Source organism: Canis aureus, chromosome 22, assembly GCF_053574225.1.
Source record: "Canis aureus isolate CA01 chromosome 22, VMU_Caureus_v.1.0, whole genome shotgun sequence".
In the NCBI taxonomy this organism is placed as follows: Eukaryota; Metazoa; Chordata; class Mammalia; order Carnivora; family Canidae; genus Canis; species Canis aureus.
In genome coordinates, this window is record NC_135632.1 from 2866459 (window position 1) to 2883131 (window position 16673).

The 16673-nt window shown below is 40.0% G+C and overlaps 1 long non-coding RNA gene across 1 annotated transcript in view; it reads right to left on the reverse strand.

The window, feature by feature from the left end:
- Nucleotides 1–16673, reverse strand: part of LOC144293652 (uncharacterized) — a 53532-nt gene that overhangs the window by 27636 nt on the left and 9223 nt on the right. Inside the window, exons 4-8 of the long non-coding RNA XR_013360854.1 lie at nt 14844–14904; nt 14230–14311; nt 12188–12415; nt 8347–8524; nt 1160–1282 (exon numbers count right to left, since the gene is read on the reverse strand). This is a non-coding gene — a long non-coding RNA (uncharacterized LOC144293652). The remainder of the gene's footprint in view (nt 1–1159; nt 1283–8346; nt 8525–12187; nt 12416–14229; nt 14312–14843; nt 14905–16673) is intronic.

Consider the following 16673-nt stretch of genomic DNA (forward strand, 5'->3'; position numbering starts at 1 on the left):
GGTTGATTAAGATACAAGTGTTTTCAACCTTCCATTCAACATTACTCCCACCTGCTGAGAGCTTCCTCCGCTTCCCCCTCTCTACTCTCCAGATGCAGATTCCAGAGAGAATAGGCAGCGAAAGAGTGAGAATTGAGGAGGAAAACAAAAATAGTAACCATGTTGACCAAAGTTGAGAAAAAGTTGGCAGCCTTCAGCTGGCCAGAGGCTCTGAGGGAGATTATTACAACATAAGAAAAAGCTATTTGAGATGAATTCATGGCAAATTATCAAATGGATCTCTTTAAGGTTCTTTGAAAGGTGCAGCTGAAGATTGGAATTCCCTTCCAACCGCTCTGACTACTGGACTGGACTTCTCTTGATGTAGCGCAGTGCGGAGACTGTGTCACGTGGGGTCCAGGGAGTTGTTCAGGTTACAGTGCGCCTGTTTTCCATTTAGGGAAAATTTTACATGTTTAAAAATTCTCCTTGAAATAAATTGCTATTGAGGGTCTTTTGGCAAAGGACAAGGACAACTTGTGTTATCTTTAAGGAAAGAGATAAGTGGAGGTAATAGTACACCTGATCCAACATGCTTCATAAGGCTGAGCATACCAAACCCCACTAAAATCCCGGTCACGAAGAGCAGCATTTCAGCAGGTTGTGGAGAAGAATTCATAGAGCGGCAGTTACAGAATTCATCTGTAAGATTCATCCTGCAAACCTTAAGTAACTATGGCCTTGAGTCCATTGGGGATAGAATTCGTGATCCTATAATTCCATATTAGAGATAATACAGTAGAATATAGAACTGTAATTCACTTATTTTTCCAATTATTCACTATTTTTTATGTAACTAATGCTTAATCTATTTTAGAAATTGAAATAATTTTAAGTACGTTTCATGAATCCATTTATTCACATTTCATCTTTTAACATTCTTTTCTCTTAAATTCACAGTTGCTGATCTTTTTCCCAACTGCAGCAGCTTTAGAACTAAAGCCTAAGATTATTGTTTTTTTCACACCACACAGTATATCCAACAGCTTGATAGATTATAATGATTTTTGTTATAAGTTGTTCACACCTATTTAGAAAGATGACGCCTAAAGCCCTCTTTACCAAAACATGCTTACTCTAATTGCATTTCAATATCATTGGAAAATACGGCCATCTCTACCTGGTTTGGGTGACTCCTGTCCATTAGCACATGAGATGCAGTCAAAGCGACATACGGGTTCCCCTGATGAATCCCCTTCCGGGTTCCAGGATGACATAGATCAGTACACACCAAATGAGGAAGCTTGCAAAGAGAAATACAATGCATGGAACAAAGTTTCTTCTCTTAAAAACAAACAAAACACTGAGGGAATTCACATCTGGATTTCTATGGCTTTTGTGATATATTGGGGAACCCAGTTAGCTGGACAAGGATCAGACAAAGAGAATGAATGACATCTGTAGAGCCTCGAGAGGAATTTTGCTGAAAGTCAGGCTTGTGGTTGAATCTAGAAATTCAGAGTTCATCTTCAAGCTAAGTCATTCCAATTTTGGGGCCTCAGACCAGCCTCCGTGCCCATGGTACTCTGGGGAAGGGACAATTTGACCTACCTACTACTGCTTGGGGGGGCAGTGACCCCCAAGAATTTTGTCTTAAGAACCTGGAAAAGATTTCTTCTCACAAGGTCATCCCAACATGGTCTCAAAGTCAAAGATGTGTCATAAAGGGTCAGTAAAAAAGAAAAACAAAAGATCTTTTCCATGGGAAAAATTGACAGGGCAAAAACGGATATGTGGACAAGGCATAACACTCAAATATTTTCTCATCAATAAAAAATGAATTAAAAAAAAAGAGTTTAGGGAGCTCAATGGCAAATACAAGTGTCCCTCTACATTCCACATGGATGTGCACTTTGAAACCAAGAACAAATGCAAGGCCTGTACATCAGCTTGTATCTTAATGTAAATGAAGAGCTTCATATTTCAAAAGGAGATAAAATGTCGTTTCCATGAAGAAATAAATATTTTGGAAAGTGAATGATCACATTGATGTTTATTTTGGAAAACAGAATTTTCCTATATTGAGTTTTTACATTAAATCTGAATTAGATAACAATAAAAAAAAAAAACATTAGAAATCTCTGGAACCAGTTACGGTACGTAGCAGTACGAAGCGTGTATTAGGTAGGCTTCTTGGAAGGTATGTGCATGACCACAGAATGAACAGGATTTCCTCTCCCCTGACCCAGTTTTCTGCAAAGAGCTCTCCATCTATCTTTCTTTGAAAATCATCATGAACAATGAGCTGATGCCTTTCAATTCCATTTCTCAGTATCCCCAGGATACTAGCTTCTAATCCACTCAACTCACTAAAATGTTACCTGCCACGTCTGCTAGTTTTTCCTCTAGCTACATTTCTCTTTCGTTTCTCTTCAATGTTTGGCATCTTGAGCAACCCCTCCTTGAAATGCAGGCTCCCCTGGCTTCCATTGGGCCTTTTATTTATTTTGTTGGTTCCACATCCTCCACCTTTCTTGTCAACTGTGGGTATTTTCTTAGGTTTGGTCTTTAATCTGCTGCTTTTATCTCTTGATATAAAGCAGCTCATTCGCTCTTTGCCTTCAACCAGCAGCTCTAGTTAAGAACTCCCAAACCTTGATGTCCACCACCTGTCCCACCTGAACTCTAATTCCATATTCTCAACTTCCAACATGTCCCTACATTGCATTTCCACCATCACTTCAAATTCAACATGTCCAAAGCTATCCCTATTAATGCCATTCCTTCTCCCAAATTCCCCATTTCTGTCACTGACACCACCATTCTCATCCATAACCTCCAACCTTATCCTGCATTATTTGCCTATATATACCATCTCCTTCACTCGGGCCCATCTGTTCACCAACCTCCAGACTCAGTTTACCATCATGAGTTAAATCATGCCCTATACTGTCCACTAATTATTTGATGCAGGACACTTCCAAGTCCAGTCTATCAACAAATCCTGCAGCTTCTAACTGAAAGATACCCAGAATCTGACTATTACATCCCACGTCTGTCACATCTATCTTGGCTCAAGCCCCCACCTTATTTTGGATTATATTTTTTTGCTCCTCTAATTGGTTTTCTAGTTTATACTTTTGTCTCCCACCCCAGCCCACTCCTTCAGTTTATTTGCAACATGGCAGACAGGTGATACTTTAAAGATTTTATGTATTTATGTATTTATTTATTTATTTATTTATTTATTTATTTATTTATTTATTTGAGAAACAGGGGGCACAAGTAGAGGGGGGAGGAGGAGCAGAGGGAGAGAGAGAGAGAATATCAAGCAGACTCCAAGCTGATCATGGAGCCCAACGTGGGGCTCAATCTCACAATCCTAAAATCATGACTTAACCCCCAAAAATCATCAGTCCCTTAACTGACTAAGCCACTGGGGTGCCCCAAGAGATGATCCTTTAAACCCTGGGTCAGACCATTACTCTCCTCTCACAAGACTCTTCAGTGGCTCCCCTTTTCACTCAGTGTAAAAGTCCAAGTCCTGAAACAGTCCGTAAGGCTCCATGTGACCTACTCCCTCTTGCCTCTCTTCCCTCTTCTCCCACTACTCCCATCCCCTCAGTCTTTCTACCCACACTGACCTCTTTGCTGTTCCTCCAAAATATAAAGCTCGCCTCCACCTCAGGGCTTTAAAGTTGCTATTCCCTCTGCTGCAATGCTCCTCCCCCAGATAATGCATGGACAGACTTCCAAGGTCACTGCAGGGAGGCCTTCCCAGACCACATTATGTGAAGTTATAACCGTCTCCCCCATCACTCCCTATTTCAATCCTTACTGCTTTTTTCCCTCGAGTACTATCACCCTTTAAAATAACACATAATTTATCTATTTGTCTTGTTTATAGCCTATTATCTCCCACTGAAATGTTAGGTCCATTAGTAAGGGATTTGTTCTGTTTTGTACAGTGACATATCCCTAGTTCTTAGGATAGCATCTAGCATCTATAATACTGTGCTCAATAAATATTGGCCCAATTAATTAATTACATTCTAAGTGCTGTGAAGGCAATGTTTTGGGGGTCTCTGTGTGTATTTTACTTCTTTTCCTGTATCTTGTAGTTTCTGAAATAATAGGTTGGTTCCAAAGAATCCTCCAAAGCTGGTTAATTTTGGAAGGAAGAGAATATCATTTTGAACTTATGAATTTAAAAATGTATGTTCATTTACTGTATTTATTTTCTTTATTGATGCTCAAGTGGTCCAATTTTGACCAGGGAAAATTTCTGCTTGGCTCCCATGTTCTTTGTCTTTTTTTTTTTTTTAAGTATAGCTGACAAACAATGTGACATTAGTTTCAGATGCACAAAATAGTGATTCTACAAGTCTCTATGTTACCCTACGCTCACCACAAATGTAGCCACCACCTGTCACCGTACAACACTATTGCAGACCACTGACTATATTCTCTGTGCTGTAGCTTTCATCCCCATGACCTACTCATTCCTTACCTGGAAGCTTGTATGTCCCATTCCCTTTCACCCATTTTGTCCATCCTCCCACCTCCCCCTTCCATCTGGCAACCATCAGTTTGTTCTATTTTTTGGTTCATTTTTGCTTTTTGCTTGTTTGTGTGTTTATTTTGTTTTTTAGATTCCACATATATGTAAAATCATATAGTATTTGTCTTTTTCTCTCTAACTTATTTCACCTAGCATCTCATGACTTATTTCACGTCTAGGTTCATTTATGTGGTCATAAATGACAAAATGTCATTTTTTTTTATGGCTGAGTAATACCCCATTATATACATATACACACCACTTCTTTATCCATTCGTCTGTGGATGGACATTTGGGCTGCTTCCATATATTGGCTATTGTAAATAATGCTGCAATCAACATAGAAATGTATACCTCTTTTTGAATTAGTGTTTTTGTTTTTGTCTATGGGTAAATACCAGTAGTGGAATTATTGGATCATATGGTATTTGTTTTTTTTGATTTTTTGAAGAAACTCCATACTGTTTTCCACAGTGGCTGCACCAATTTACATTCTCACCAATAGTGCACAAGCGTTCCTTTTTCTCCACATCTTCACCAACACTTGTTATTTCTTATCTTTTTGATTCTAGCCATTATGGTAGGTGTGAGGTGATATCTTACTGCAGTTTTCATTTGCATTTCCCTAGTGGTAAGTTACATTGAGCATCTTTTCATGTGTCTGTTTGCCATCTGTATCTTTTTTGAAAATATGTCTATTTGGGTCGTCTGCCCATTTTTTAGTTAGATTATTTGCTTTTTGGTGTTAAGTTGTATAAATTCTTTACGTATTTTGGATATTAATCCCTTATCAGATATATAATTTGCAATATCTTCTCCCAAGTTGGTTGCCTTCTCATTTTGTCAATGGGTTCCTTTGTCATGCAAAAGCTTTTTATTTTGATGTGGTCCCAATAGCTTATTTTTGCTTCCATTTCCCTTGTCCGAGGAAACATATCTAGGAAAATGTTACTAAGATCTATGTCAAAGAAATTTCTGCCTGTTTTTTTTTTTCCCTAGGAGTTTTATGGTTTCAAGCCTCACATTTAGGTCTTCAATACATTTTGAATTTATTTCTGTATATGGTGTAAGCAAGTGGTCCAACTTCATGCTTTTGAATGTAGCCTCCTTTGTCATAGATTAATTGGCCATTTTAGTGTGGGTTTATTTCTGGGCTTTCTATCCTGTTCCATTGATTCTATATGTCTATTTTTGTACCAGATCCATACTGTTTTGATTACTACAGCTCTGTGGTATATTTTAAAATCTGGAATTGTAGTACCTCCAGCTTCATTCTTCTTCTCAAAATTGCTTTGGCTATTTAGGGTCTTTTGTGGTTCCATACAAATTTTCATATTATTTGTTTTAGTTCTAAGAAAAATGCTGCTAGTATTTGGTAGGGATTGCATTGACTGTAGATTGCTTTGGGTAGCATGAATATTTTAATATTAATTATTCCAATCCATGAGAATGGAGTATCTTTCCATTTGTTTGTGTTGTCTTCAATTTTTTTCAACAATGCTTTATAGTTTTCAAAGTACAGGTCTTTCACCTTCTTGGTTAAGTTTATTCCTAGATATTTAATCTTTTTTGGTGCAATTGTAAACGGAACGGTTTTCTTAATTCTCTTTCTGCTATTTTGTTATTAGTATATAGAAACACAACCAATTTCTGTATTAATTTTGTATTCTGTAATTTTACCAAATTCTTTATTAGTTCTAATAGGGTTTTTTGGGGGGTAGTCCTCAGGGTTTTCTATGATTAGTATCATAGCGTCTGCAAAGAGTAACAATTTAACTTCTTACCAATTTTGATGTCTTTTATTTATTTTTCTTTTCTGATTGTTGTGGCTAGAATTTCCAGTACTATACTGAATAAAGCACTGAGAGTGGACATCTTTGTCTTGTTCCTGATCTTAGAGGAAAAGCTCTCAGTTATTCACCATTGAATATGACATTTGCTGTGGGTTTTTCATATATGGCCTTTATTATACTGAGGTATGTTCCTTCTAAACCCACTTTGGTGAGAGTTTTTATCATGATGGATGTTAAATTTTGTCAAATGCTGCTTTTGCATCTGTTGAAATGATCATATGATTTTTATCTTTCATTTTGTTGATATGGTGGATCATGTCAACTGTTTTGTGAATATTGAACCATCCTCAGATTCCCAGAATAAATCCCACTTGATTGTGGTGAATGATCCTTTTAATGTATTGTTCACTGTGATTTGCTAATATTTTTGAGGATTTTTGCAATAGAGTTATTAATCTCTCCTCATTTTAAAAAGTTCTTTTTTTTCTTTTTTCTGTTTTGCTTAGGTGCTTTCCATTACCCTATCTTCCAGATGTCTAATCTGTTCTTCTGTATCTGCTAATCTGTCCATTTCCTCTAACATATTTTTCATTTCCGTTATTGTATGCTTCAACTCTGATTAGTTCTTTTTTATATTTTCTACCTCTTTGTTGAAGTTCTGACTTCTTCCACTTTTCTTTCCAGTCCCATGAACATCTTAATGATCATTACTTTAGATTTTATCTCCGTTTCATTTAGTTTTTTTTTCTTTTCTTTTTTTTTTTTTTTTTTTTGGACAGATTATTTTTGTTTAATTTAAATTCAATTTGTCAACATATACTATACCACCCAGGGCTCATCCCATGAAGTGCCCTCCTTAGTCCTTGTTACCCAGTTCATTTCATTTAGTTCTTTTTCTGAGGTTTTCTCTTGTTTTTTATTTAGAGCATAGTCCTGTCTCCCCATTTTGCTTGACTTTCTATGTTTGTTTCTATAAACTAGGTGGAACAGTGATTTCTCCTACACTTGAAAGAATGGTCTTATGATGGTTGTTCCCTGTATAGACTATGCCTGGTGATTGGCTGGCAGGCTAGAGCTATGTGGGCTGGGGGTCCCAAGGCATTCTGTGCTGGGGCTGCCCTGGTGAAATGGCGGGAGCTGAAATGGACATGGACTGGGATATTCCTGGGGCTCTTCATAGAGAGGTTACCTTGGTAGGACAGCTTAAGCTGAATGAGTGCAAGGTGGGGGGCCGCTGAGCTGTCTGCACAGAGGGTGCCCTGGCAGGACAGCTGAAGCTAAAGGGAGTATAAGCCAGAATGCCCCAGGGTGCTTGGCACAGAAGTTGCCCTAGTGGGGCAGCTGGAACTGGGGTAGGATGTGGGCTGGAAGGTCCTAGGGTGCTCCATGCAGGGGATGCTCTGATGGGGTGGCTAAAACTGAGGCAGGCACAGGCCAGGTGTTCCCAGGGTGTTCTGAACTGGGAGCACTGTTGGCAAGGTAGCTGGAGCTAAAGCAGGCATAGCCAGGAGGTTCCAGAGTGCTTTGTACCAGTGGTGTCCTGGTGAGCCACCTGGAGCTGAAATGGCATGGGCCTGGTGTCTTCTGCTGTGCTCTGCTCCTGTGTCACCTTGGTGTGATAGCTGGAGCTGGAGTCGGCACTGACTAGAAATGTTCTGATATGCACTGCCCTGTGACCTCCTTGGAGAGATGGCTGGAGCTGGTGTGGGCTAGGGGCCCAGAAAACACTGAGGCAACAGGCTGGCAGGGTGCCCAGACTCTGTTCCCATCTACACTATCAAGGTGGAAGGGGACCATAAACCCTGGCACTCACTAGCCCCTCCAACCCAGAGAAAGTTCCAGCAGCTCCCTCCCTCTTTGGCACAGTTCTAAGGCTAATCTATTCATATTCTAGTTGCTTTTTAAAATCTCAGCTTTTTTTTTCTGTGCCCCAGGGCAGACAAATCTGCTCTAGGTCATCTCGGGGCGGTATCCCTCCCTACTGTAGTTCTCAGTGTCGGGGGCGGGCGTTACCTTTGTTACCACGTCTCCATCTCTCTTAGTCTCAATGTGGACTCTATCTTTTGTTGTGCAGAAGCTGTTCAGTCAGCCTTCAGTTCTTCTTCAGGAGGAAATGCTCTATAAACAGGTATAGATTTGGTGTGTCCATAGAGGAGGTGAGTTCAGTGTCTTCCTATGTTGCCATCTCAGGCTGGAATTCAGGAAAGTGGTTTTTTAGAGGTGGACTCATAGTAGATGCTTAGTTAATTTGTATCAAATTCATTCAAACCGATTTCATTATATAAATATATCCCCAATTTTAATAAAGAAGATAAGAAAAATAAAATTATTATGTTCTAATGAAATATTATTAAAATGGAACTCTACTGTGGCATTTTACTATCCTTCCATCAATTTTTAGTAGAACAAGTTTTCTTTTTTTAGATTTTATTTATTCATGAGAGACACACAGAGAGGGAGGCAGAAACACAGGCAGAGGGAGAAGCAGGGAGCCCAATGTGGGACTCAATCCTGAGACCCCAGGATCATGCCCCGAGCAGAAGCCAGTCGCCCAACTGCTGAGCCACCCAGGTGTCTCTAGAACTTGTTTTCTATGAACCTTATCTAAACAAGTAGTAACATCTCTTTTTTCATGTAAAACATTATATTGAGTACTTACTATATGCTTAGCACTAGGAATACAAAGTGAAAAATCTCAGGCCCCATTCAGGTAGAGAGTTCCAGATCACAGAAGATAGTTAATACTCTAGGCCTAGGGCAGCTCTGTCTTTCTGCAACGATAGAGTGTTACATATCCAGTATGGTACTGCTAGCCACAGGTGGCCAGTGTGACTAAGGAACTGACTTTTAAATTTAATTTAATTTAATTTAATTTAATTTTTAATTAAATTTAAAAGCTACTTGTGAATAGGGGCTACCAATTTGGACAGAACAGCTCCAGGTCAAAGAAATAAAATGCAGAAGAGAGCTGTGGCTGTGACCAATGCTGATAATCTTTTATTTTTGTAACCTGTAAATAACATACTTAAGTGCTGCCTAAGGATGGGCCAAGAAAGGAGGGAACTGGTGTGTGTGTGTATGTGTGTGTGTGTATGCTTTTGTGAGTATGTATGAGTTTATATATGTTTACTACCACCCATGGAAAGCAGAGAATAAAAAGAAAAAGAAAGATGAAAAGATAGATTAAAAAGATCTCCTAGGTGTCTAGCACAGCGTAGGAGCTCAGCAATCTTAATTTCCTTGTCACTTTTTCTCAGATCTTTTCCCAGTAGGATTTGGAAACTTAGATCTAGGGGATCTTAGGAAGATCCCTCAGGAAGAGAGAAGATACATGAATAGGAATCTAGATGAAAACAGACCCTACAACCCTGAAAAAAAGTCTGCGGCAGCAGCAAAGACAAACCACTGGCTGCACTGATGCCCACACTCAGCTCTCTCGCTCCTGCTGGTCCCTTCATTCTGAGATCCACATGGAAGATTAAATTGCCGTTGTTTTTCCACCACCCTATCATTTTACTGTGACCTATAGTAAACACTGAACTTGAATATCAAGGGCCCTAGAGTCCCACTCTCCTAGAACTAAGGTTTCATTAAAGGTAAAAAGTTCAGCTGTCTGGGAAGTAATGGGGTTTCTTCATGACTTCTAGTAAGTAGTGAGGTTTCCCCTTAACTTTCTCCAATACTCCTGCAGGTGCTAACTTTATGTCATACCCAGGGGAACCAATCTCTAGCTCACCAACCACTTCTCAGTCCTACATTTAAGCCCTCCTGTTGCTATCAAAGGAGGAGGATAAAATTTGTAATAAGAAGTCAAATAAATAACAATAATTCAATATCAATAATAATCATAATAATAAGGAAAATAATCATTTTTTTTACATAGGGTACCTGGTTTACCTCCAAAGATAATGCATGTAATCCTCAAACCTTATTTCTACTACCTTTCAGAACAATTTTGACAACAGTATTTTAGAAAGAATTTTGAAGCTTGTGAATCTTTCTCTCCTATAATCTCTCAATAAAAGATTTCTTGAATGACACATCAAAGCTTGTTGACATATATGTGTACCCACATATATACTCTACTGGTAAGCTAGTGTTCCCTACCCCAAATTATATTATGAATTTGTGAATTCTCCCTCACATTCTTTGACCCTGAGAATAAATAAGAAAAAAGGGACGAAGAAATGAACTTCCTCTAGAACTACCATCAGGAAGGGAAAGAAGGACTTCTGGGCTGTCCCAAGATAATGGTAGCTGCTAGACTAGGGAGTCTCTCCACACATCTGCTCAAAAAGACCATACAAACTCAAAAAAATAGGGATCCCTGGGTGGCGCAGTGGTTTGGCGCCTGCCTTTGGCCCGGGGCGTGATCCTGGAGACCCGGGATCGAATCCCACGTCGGGCTCCCGGTGCATGGAGCCTGCTTCTCCCTCTGCCTGTGTCTCTGCCTCTCTCTCTCTCTCTCTCTTTCTCTGTGACTATCATAAATAAAATTAAAAAAAAACTCAAAAAAATAAAAAAAGTAAATAAAACCACACATAACCCATGACTTTAGCATCATAAAGAACCTGAGAATACTATGAACTTAAAGTTCTTGTATGTAGAGAAATAGCCATTAAATTCCAGCAAGGCCATTTCTAGAGTCCCTCCCTCATCCCTGGGTATGTAGGAAATGGACAGAATCTTGAAAAACTGTGCGGGACAGAGTAAGAGAAAACAGAGAACTTAAGGTTGATGGAGAGCAGACAAATCATTCCTAGAAAGAAAATGTCCCGGCCTATGTTAAAACAGGTCCAAAACTAGAGAGACAGTACCAGCTCCAGGGAAAAGTCTTGAAAGTGGGACTTGAGGTGCCAGTCTCAGGATGGCACGACTTCAACCGGGGTTAGAAGGTATATGGAGAGGGAGAAGTGCCTTTTTGAGATGTGGTAGAAAGAGAAAGAAGAGGGGAAAATTAAGAATCCTGCAGAAACAAGAGAGAACCATAAAACTGAAAGACACATTAGGCTTTCCCTTACGGCAAAAAGCCATATCTTACATGAACTACTCTTCACTCTACTAATAGAAGAAGGCAGTCTAGAATCATGCATTTGTAAAATACCAGAAGCTGTCATCCTTTGTCTATGAACAAAGATAGGTGTAAGTGCCTTGATGTGAGTTTACTGTAAGAAGAAAACAGAAAATGAAAATTAAGACATTGCAGCAGGTCCCTCCCATCAACACACAGACACACAACCATTGCCCAGAAGAATAATGTAACATAGCATTTTAAATAAATTTTCTGGCACTACAATTAAACAGTCTCCGAAACATACTTGGAGAAGTGCAAAAATATGCTGAGTCAGGTATTTTAAAATTTAAAACATAAACAAATATACAACTGGAAGAAATGGAAAAAAAAACCATTTTACTCAGGAAAGAAACTGAAGAGAAACCCAATTCAGAAACTAAAATTGATAAGGCATTCCAAAACAAAGATATTTGAGTGCAAAGTTATTAAGAGGCCTCGAATAAAAGCAGGAAAACAATGAAAAGAATTGGACAAATCAAGAAAAAGGCAAAAATGGTCAGAGAGGAAGTGGATAAAACAAGACAAAGGAAGTCAAAGCCTTTGATTGGAGTATGTGGAGAAGAAAAACAAAAGGATAGAATGAATAAACTATAGTCCAAGAAAAAAACACTCCAAAAACAAAATACCTGAATCTGTATATAGAAAAGATATGTACTGTATTTGAAAAAAAATGACTTGGAATAGCCAACTCCAGAGGGCTGATATTCCATAGTGCCTGAAACAATATAGAAATGCAATTCTCTGTGTCTATAAACAGAAGAAGATGTCAAAGTAACTCACCTTTGCTGATTCTGTCTTCCAAAATATCGTTGCATTCTTTTTCATCATGAGTTCAAACTTAGAGTTTGTGACTATATATTCTCCGACCTTCACAAAGGCAATCTCTCCGTGATCACCTACTTGCCAGTTCAGAATATCATAGTGCCCAGTCACATCTCCATTTTCATCAATTTCTCTTCCCTCTCCATTATGGGCAGCGAACTTAAATGTCTCCAAATTGTACATTCACTAGAAAACAAAGAGAAAAAAAATAAGAATAAAAAAGCAGTTTGTAAATATCTGATTGTCTAGAGAATGGGGTTTATGAAGAAATAGGTACTAATGATAAAATGAAGAAATAGGTACTAATGATAAAATGTGCCTCTATGTTCCTGTTGTGAAAAGAGTGTTGAAAGGCAAAGGTGGGAACCCTGGGTGGCGCAGCGGTTTAGCGCCTGCCTTTGGCCCAGGGCATCCTGGAGACCCGGAATCAAACCCCACGTCGGGCTCCCAGTGCATGGAGCCTACTTCTCCCTCTGCCTGTGTCTCTGCCTCTGTCTCTCTCTGTGTGACTATTATAAATAAATAAAAATTAAAAAAAAGAAAAAAAGAAAAGGCAAAGGTGAGGGAATACTAATTGTCTTAGGAAAATTTAGTTTTCCCCAGGAAGTAGCCATCTGAGCTGGGTTTTTAAAAATTAGTAGAAATTTGCCTGACAAATATGGGGGACATGGAGAATCTGAGCCAAGGGTATAACATGTGGGACAAGGACCCCTCCCCAAACCAGAAAGGCCAAACAACTTGGTGGAAAGAGTCTGAATTGTGATGTCTGATGATCTGACATATTTTGGCTCTTTCAAACATCGTGACCTTGGGCAAGTCATACATCTGAATAATCACTAGTTTTCTGGTCTGTAAAGGGAGGGAAATTATTCCTGCCCTATCTCTGTCATTAGAGCTTAATATAAATTTAAGCCTTTAGTAAGTCAATATCCCAACGTTTTGAAAATCACTATCCGTCCTGGCCACTCCGGGTCACCTGCCCTTGTACCTCTCCTTCCTTTTACCATATGTTGTTCTCAAGCAACATAAGGCCTACATCAGAGTTCACAAGCGGATGACTGTTACCGGCAAGTCCACTGGGAAGAGGCCTTTTTTTTTTTCCTTTTCCAATCTTCAGAAGAGTTAAGAAAGGAAATGTTCAAAGGCTCTCAGTCCCTGACCGTTCTCTAGAACGACACTGACATAATTCCATCTGTTTATCACCATTGGATGGTAGGACACAGATCCCTACCATCCAGGTATGAAAGAGAATTTAGAGATGTGTCCAAATAAGAGTAAAAGGGCTTTACAAATATACATACTCTGATCAAACCTGCTAACGGAGAAGCTGAAAAGAATGAGCATGGTGTACATTGTCATTTTAGTCGTAAGTTAAAAAATTATACTTCAGTTTGTTTACGAAGCATTCTTTTTTTTTTTTTTAATGAAGCATTCTTAATGAGCCTGTTAATCCTCTCCTGTTGAGGTCTTCCCTTTCAGTTTTAACTTACTGATACTGCACGGGGTTTGTGTCAAGTAGTGTGAATCGTGCCATGGACTATCCCACCAACATTCACCCTGACACTGTGTGGCCCCAGTCTCTTCTGTGTCATTCTATTTTTTTTTTTAAAGATTTTATTTATTCATGAGAGAGAGAGAGGCAGAGACACAGGCAGAGGGAGAAGCAGGCTCCATGCCGGGAGCCCGATGCGGGACTCGATCCCGGGTCTTCAGAATCACACCCTGGGCCAAAGGCTGAGCCACCCAGGGATCCCCTCTTCTGTGTCATTCTAATACATATTTGTTGCTCTTTGAGAAAATTTAAATTATAATATTGAAATATTCAAATAATGAATTAGAGGATTCTTATTTACCACATAGGATTCTTTTTATTCTATCAAAAAAAAAAAAGCACCCAAAGAATTTCTTTTAAAACGAAAGAACTGCCCTATGACCTTTAAAATATAACTTAATTTCTCATTCTGAATTTGCCACAACGTCCCCCGTACCAAGGAACACACCTGGCACTCAGATCTTGGTTTACAAATTCCATTCTCGGGTAATTGGAAACAGGAGTCTTCGGAGAAACGGCCGACTACTGACCTGAGGCAGAGAAAGTACAAGATGAGCGCGGAACATCTTGAGGTTCCAGAAAATAAGGAAGTGCCCACAAATGATAAAGACGTGTCAAAAGGAAACAAAAGCCACTCAAAGTGGCTCCTAGCAGTCAAATCTGGGAAATTTTGAGCAACAGAATAAATAATGAGAGTTTTGGATTATTCTACTCAAAGAGAGATAAACATCCTTGAGTCCCTATTGATATCAGTAAATCAGAGGGGGGGAGTAGAATTCTAGTTAATAAATGTAGGAGGGATGAGGGGAAATGGGAAATCACCAGTTTTTTAAACAACTCGGTAAGGGCTGTTTCAGGCAAGAATCATCATCAATGGATGTTAAAATTTGTGGCCAAGCCATGATGAGAAACATTATTTTCAGATCCTCAAAATATTGCCCCTACGAGGTAATTGTTAATCACAAAGGGAAACAGAGATACTTTAGAGTGGAAAAGCATGGTGACATCACTGGGTGATGAAAGTTAACGTCCAGAATAATAATTCATAATGACATCACGTACCTCTTGATATGAGACATAAGAATACATCGCTTCTATGGTATTCTTGCCAGAAACGCGTAACCTTAATGTAATCATGAGAAAAAAATTTAGAAAAACCCAAAACATTTCAAAATAACTGGCCAACACTTATTAAAAAAACACATGTCCAAGTCATGAAAAGCAAGGGAAGAATGGAGAAGTGCCACAGACTGGAGGAGATGAGATGGACACAAAACTAAAGGCCTGTGGGGTCCACTGGAAAATAAAAATAAAGCTGTGGTGGTTCTTACGACTGTGGGCCCTGCTAGGAAGGACAAGCACTGTGGTGCTGCTCAAGAATAGAGTCAGGAAAGGAATGATGCCATCGAGGACGCTGGCAGTGCCAGACCGCCCGCGGCGTGCGTGGTCCCTTCTGGCGGTACCGAAGGTGTAAGCAGAGGAGCGCTCTGATAAGGTGTGCATCTTGCTGAGATCATCCGGGCTGCTGCGTCCGACCACGAATTGCGGGGCCATCAGAACTGAGGCAGGAGATCGGAGGGCCCCACGTCCCAGATGACCTTGGGTAGCCTTCTCCAGCCGGCCTCCGTGCCTTCGCATGGAGGCTGAAGTCTCCCTCACAGTAGGGATGACCATGTAACCAGGTTCCGGCTAATGGGGTGTCAGGATGACTGTCACTTCCAGGAAGCATCCTAATACGGAGGGGTCCAACATCTTTGCCCTTTGTCCTTCCTGCTGGTTACAGGCCCGACGTGGTGGTCGACGTCCAAGTAACATCGGGAACAGAGAAACAAGGTAGAGGGAGTCAGATCCCTAGGCCATCCTCCGGCCCTGGAATGCTGCTCTCTCACTCCACTCCCATGGAGGGGAAAAAAACAAACAAAAAAACGACTTTGCATCAGGTGCTGTTTGGGAGGGATTTTCCGTCGTTCACAACGAACCTGAGAAGAGCTCTGGGAACAAACGGAGACTTAAAAATGTTCCTTCAGGTCCCACAGACAAGCTATTCCTGCAGACGGGCGTGTGATAAAATCACGGCTATTCCACACAAAAGCAAGTCAAAGGTCTTACTAGTGTGAGTTCTTTCAGTGTCAAACCACATCATGAAGTCAAACCAACCAATGGCTGAGCTGCCACGGTTCAAAGCCAGGTGCACGTGCACAGGTGCTTCCCGCAGTGAGGCCGTGTCCTTCCTCAAGGTCATCCCTTCAATAGGACCTCCTATATATGATTCCATAGCCCGATGACCGCCAATTCCTTTATAAGTGACAAACTGTTCCTACTTTCTCTTTTCTCTACTACTTGTCCTATTCCTACTCCGATAGCGAAAGTTTACATGCTTCTTTGGAATCTCACCAGCGGCAGCGGCATGGAGATCATATGTAGAAAAGAATCTCATTTAGGAAGCACAGATGCCTGATTTTTAATCCTGGCTCCATCATTAGTGTAAGATCCTGGACAAGTTCCTTAAACTCCCTGAACCTGTTTCCTCATGAGTACAATCAGGATGATGCTATCTACATCTTAAGTACATTAAGTACACCTAACATATATCCAGTATATTAAAATAAAATCTTGGGCTGCCCCGGTGGCACAGCGGTTTAGCACTGCCTGCAGCCCGGGGTGTGATCCTGGAGACCTGGGATCGACTCCCACATCAGGCTCCCTGTGTGGAGCCTGCTTCTCCCTCTGCCTGTGTCTCTGCCTCTCTCTCTCTCTCTCTCTCTCTCTCTGTGTGTGTCTCTATAAATAAATAAAATCTTTAAAATAAATAAATAAAATCCTTAAAAAAATAAAATAAAATCTTTAAAATATATATATATATCCAGTATATTATAATGAATAATACACTCA